This window comes from Mus musculus, chromosome 4 (assembly GCF_000001635.26).
Source record: "Mus musculus strain C57BL/6J chromosome 4, GRCm38.p6 C57BL/6J".
In the NCBI taxonomy this organism is placed as follows: Eukaryota; Metazoa; Chordata; class Mammalia; order Rodentia; family Muridae; genus Mus; species Mus musculus.
This window is the reverse complement of record NC_000070.6, coordinates 34,281,900-34,287,303: the sequence shown is the minus strand read 5'-3', so window position 1 is coordinate 34,287,303 and position 5,404 is coordinate 34,281,900. Positions and strand designations below refer to the sequence as shown.

The window sequence follows — 5,404 nt, the reverse complement described above, 5'->3', positions numbered from 1 at the left end:
TTTGAAAAAAATCAGAAAGATAGATAAACCCTTAGCCACACTAACTAGAGGGCACAGGGACAGTATCCTAATTAACAGAATAAGAAATGAAAGGGGAGACATAACAACAGAACCTGAGGCAATCCAAAACATCATCAGATCCTACTACAAAAGGCATATTATACTCAGCAAAACTGGAAAACCTGGATGAAATGGACAATTTTCTAGACAGATACCAGGTACCAAAGTTAAACCAGGATCAGATTAACAATCTAAACAGTCCCATATCTCCTAAAGAAATAGAAGTAGTCATTAATAATCTTCCAACCAACCAACCAACCAACCAACCAACCAACAAAACAAACAAACAAACAAACAAAAAAACAGCTCAGGACTAGATGGGTTTAGTGCAGAGCTCTATTAGACCTTCAAGGAAGAACTAATTCCAATTCTCCTCAAACTATTTCACAAAATAGAAACAGAAGGTACTCTACCCAATTCATTCTATGAAGCCACAGTTATTCTGATACCTAAACCACATTAAGACCCAACAAAGAAACAGAACTTCACACCAATTTCTCTTATGAATATCTATACAAAAATACTCAATAAAATTATCTCAAACTGAATCCAAGAACACATCAAAACGATCATCCATCATGATCAACTAGGCTTCATCTCTGAGATGCAGGGATGGTTTAATATACAGAAATCCATGAACATAATTCACTATATAAACAAACTCAAAGACAAAAACCATATGATCATCTCTTTAGATGCTGAGAAATCTTTTAACAAAATCCAACACCCATTCATGATAAAAGTCTTGGAAAGATCAGGAATTCAAGGCCCATACCTAAATATAATAAAAGCAATATACAACAAACCAGTAGCCAACATTAAACTAAATGGAGAGAAACCTGAAGCAATCCCACTAAAATCAGGGACTACACAAGGCTGCCCACGTTCTCCCTACCTACTCAATATACTACTTGAAGTCCTAGACAGAGCAATTAGAGTACAAAAGGAGATCAAGGTGATACAATTTGGAAAGGAAAAAGTCAAAATATCACTATTTGAAGATGATATGATAGTATATATAAGTGACACTAAAAATTCCATTAGAGAACTCCTAAACCCGATAAACAGCTTCAGTACAGCAGTTGGATATAAAATTAGCTTAAATAAATCAATGACCTTTCTCTACACAAAGGATAAACGGACTAAGAAAGAAATTAGGGAAACAACACCCTTCCCAATAGTCACAAATAATATAAAAGACCTTGGTGTGACTCTAACTAAAGAAGTGAAAGACCTGTATGATAAGAGCTTCAAGTCTCTGAAGAAAGAAATTGAAGATCTCAGAAGATGGAAAGATCTCCCATGCTCATGGGTTGGCAGGATTAATATAGTAAAAATGGCTTTCCTGCCAAAAGCAATCTATAGATTCAATGCAATTCCCATCAAAATTCCAACTCAATTCTTCACTGAGATAGAAAGGTCTATTTGCAAATTCATCTGGAAAAATAAAAAATCTAGGATAGCAAAAACTATTCTCAACAACAAAAGAACCTCTGGTGGAATCACCATGCCTGACATTAAGCTGTACTACAGAGGAATCGTGATAAAAACTGCATGGTACTGGTACAGTGACAGACTGGTAGATCAATGGAATAGAATTGAAGACCCAGAAATGAATCCACAAAGCTATCGCTTGATCTTTGACAAAGGAGCGAAAATCATCCAGTGGAAAAAAAGACAGCATTTTCAACAAAAGGTGTTAGCACAACTGGCAGTTATCATGTAGAAGAATGTGAATTGATCCATTCTTATCTCCTTGTAGAAAGCTCAAGTCTAAGTGAATCAAAGACCTCTACATAAGACCAGAGACACTGAAATTAATAGAGGAGAAAGTAGGGAAAAGCCTGGAAGATATGGGCACAGGGAAAAAATTCCTAAACAGAACAGCAATGCCTTGTGCTGTAAGATCAAGATTTGACAAATGGGACCTCATAAAATTGCAAAGCTTCTGTAAGGCAAAAGACACTGTCAATAAGACAAAAAGGCCACCAACAGACTGGGAAAGAATTTTTACCAATCCTAAATCTGATAGGGGACTAATATCCAATATATACAAAGAGCTCAAGAAGCTGGACTCCAGAAATTCAAATAACCCCGTTAAAAAAATGGGATTCAGAGCTAAACAAAGAATTCTCAACTGAGGAATACCAAATGGCTGAGAAGCATCTGAAAAAAAATGTTCAACATCCTTAATCATCAGGGAAATGCAAATCAAAACAACCTTGAGATTCCACCTCACACCAGTCAGAATGGCTAAGATCAAAAATTCAGGTGACAGCAGATGCTGGCAAGGATGTGGAGAAAGAGGAACACTCCTCCACTGCTGGTGGGATTGCAAGCTGGTACAACCACTCTGGAAATCAGTCTGGAGTTTCCTCAGAAAATTGGACATAATACTACTGGAAGATCCAGCAATACCTCTCCTGGGCATATACCCAGAAGATGTTCCAACTGGTAATAAGGACACATGCTCCACTATGTTCATAGCAGCCTTATTTATAATAGCCAGAAGCTGGAAAGAACCCAGATGTCCCTCAACAGAAGAATGGATACAGAAAATGTGGTACATTTATACAATGGAGTACTACTCAGCTATTAAAAACAATCTATTTATGAAATTCTTGGTCAAATGGATGTATCTGGAGGATATCATCCTTAGTGAGGTAACCCAATCACAAAAGAAGTCATTAGATATGCACTCACTGATAAGTGGATATTAGCCCAGAAACATAGAACACCCTAGATACAATTTGCAAAACACAAGAAAATCAAGAAGAAGGAAACCAATGGGTGGATACTTCATTCCTCCTTAGAATAGGGAACAAAATACCCATGAAAGGAGTTACAGAGACAAAGTTTCGAGCTAAGGCGAAAGGATGGACTATCCAGAGAGTACCCCACTGGGGGATCCATCCCATAATCACCCACCAAACCCAGACACTATTGCACAATGCCAGAAAGATTTTACTGAAGGGACCCTGTTAGAGCTGTCATGTATGAGGCTATGCCAGTGCCTGGCAAATACAGAAGTGGATGCTCACAGTCATCTATTGGATGGAACACAGGGCCCCCAATGGAGAAGCTAGAGAAAGCACCCAAGGAGCTGAAGGGGTCTGCAACCCTATAGGTGGAACAACAATATGAACTAACCAGTACCCCCAGAGCTCGTGTCTCTAGCTGCATATGTAGCAGAAGATGTCCTAGTCGGCCATCACTGGGAAGAGAGGCCCCTTGGTCTTGCAAACTTTATATGCCCCAGTACAGGGGAATGCCAGGGCCAAGAAGCAGTAGTGGGTGGGTAGGGGAGCATGGCGGAGGGAGGGTATAGGGAAATTTCGGGATAGCATTTGAAATGTATATAAAGAAAATGTCTAATAATAAATAAATAAATTAATTAATTTAAAATGTTCGCCATCCGTGGTGATCAGGGAAATGCAAATCAAAACACCCTGAGATTCTACCTCACCCCAGTCAGAATAGCTAAGGTCAAAAATTCAGGTCAAAGCAGATGCTGGTGAGGATGTGGAGAAAGAGGAACACTCCTCCATTGCTGGTGGGATTGCAAGCTGGTACAACCACTCTGGAAATCAGTTTTGTGGTTCCTCAGAAAATAGGAAATAGTACTACCGGAAGACCCTGAAATACCTCTCCTGGGCATATGCCCAGAAGATGTTCCAACTTGTAATAAGGACACATGCTCCACAATGTTCATAACAGCCTTATTTATAATAGCCAGAAGCTGGAAAGAACCCAGATGTCCCTCAAGAGAAGAATGGATACAGAAAATGTGGTACATTTACACAATGGAGTACTAATCAGGTATTAAAAACAATGAATTTATGAAATTCTTAGACAAATGGATGGATCTGGAGGATATCATCCTGAGTGAGGTAACCAAATCACAAAAGAACACACATGATATGCACTCACTGGTAAGCAGATATTAGCCCAGAAACTTAGAATATCCAAGATACAATTTGCAGAACACATGAAACTCAAGAAGAAGGAAGACCAAAGTGTGGATACTTTATTCCTTCTTAGAATGGGGAACAAAATACCCATGGAAGGAGTTACAGAGACAAAGTTCAGAGCTGAGACGGAAGGAAGGACCATCCAGAGACTGCCCCACCTGGGGATCCATCTCATATACAACCACCAAACTCAGACACTATTGCATATGCCAGAAAGATTTTGCTGACAGGCCCCTGATATAGCTATCTCTTGTGAGGCTATGCCAGTGCCTGGCAAATACAGAAGTGGATGCTCACAGTCATCCATTGGACGGAGCACAAGGCCCACAATGAAGGAGCCAGAGAAAGTATCCAGGGAACTGAAGAGGTCTAAAGCCCCATAGGAGGAACATCAATATGAACTAACCAGTACCCCCAGAGCTCCTTGGAACTCTACCACCAATCAAAGAAAACACATGGTGAAACTTGTGGCTCTAGCTATATATGTAGCAGAGGATGGCTTAGTCAGTCATCAATGGGAGGAGAGGCCCTTGGTCCTGTGAAGGCTCTATGTGCAAGTATAGGTGAATGCCAGGACCAGCAATGGGAGTGGGTGGGTTCGGGAGCAGGGGGAGGGGAGGAGGGATAGGGGACTTTTGGTGGGGAAATTAGGAAAGAGGATAACATTTGAAATGTAAATAATGAAAATATCTTTTTAAAAAAGTGTGAAATAAACATCATACCTAAAAGACAAGGATTATGGGTAAGAGCAAGACAAAGATATTTTCTACTCTTGTTAATAGTTAGCCCTGTGATAGAAGTCTAAGTACAACAATAAAAATATGACTGGAGAACATGGTGGACAGCGTAGATCAGCAACAGACACCAATACCTACCGTAGAGGAGCCCTTGGATCTTATCAGGCTCAGCTTGGCTGAGCAAATTTATGTGAAAATAAGAAGTGACTGAGTGCTTCCAGGCAGATTACATGCTTATGATCAACATCTAAATATGATCCTGGGAGACGTAGAAGGAACTGTGAAGATGATAGAGATTGATGAGGAGACATATGAAGAGATAGATAAATCCACAAAATGAAACATCTCTATGCTCTTCGTCCAGGGAGATGGTGGTGTTCTGGTTGCCCCTCCATTGAGAGTTGACTAAGACAGAATAGAGCCTGTGTAGGAAAGTGGAGACTTTGTCCTTTGATATATATGTACAGGGAGGGCACTTCTAGAGGGAGAAGCTCACAGGCATTCTGATAGTCAGGAATGACCTGAGGATCCCTCTACCCTCAAAGAAGTTCATTTGCAAGTAACTCACAAGCTCTCCAGATAAATGACCTGTCCCTTTCTCCAGCCCTGCAGTCAGTGTGAGCATCTTGCTCTTTT

The 5,404-nt window shown here is 40.2% G+C and overlaps 1 pseudogene; it reads left to right on the top strand.

The window, feature by feature from the left end:
• The first annotated feature begins 4,865 nt into the window (after window positions 1-4,865).
• Window positions 4,866-5,177, top strand: Gm46855 (annotated as a pseudogene).
• The last annotated feature ends 227 nt before the right edge of the window (window positions 5,178-5,404 follow it).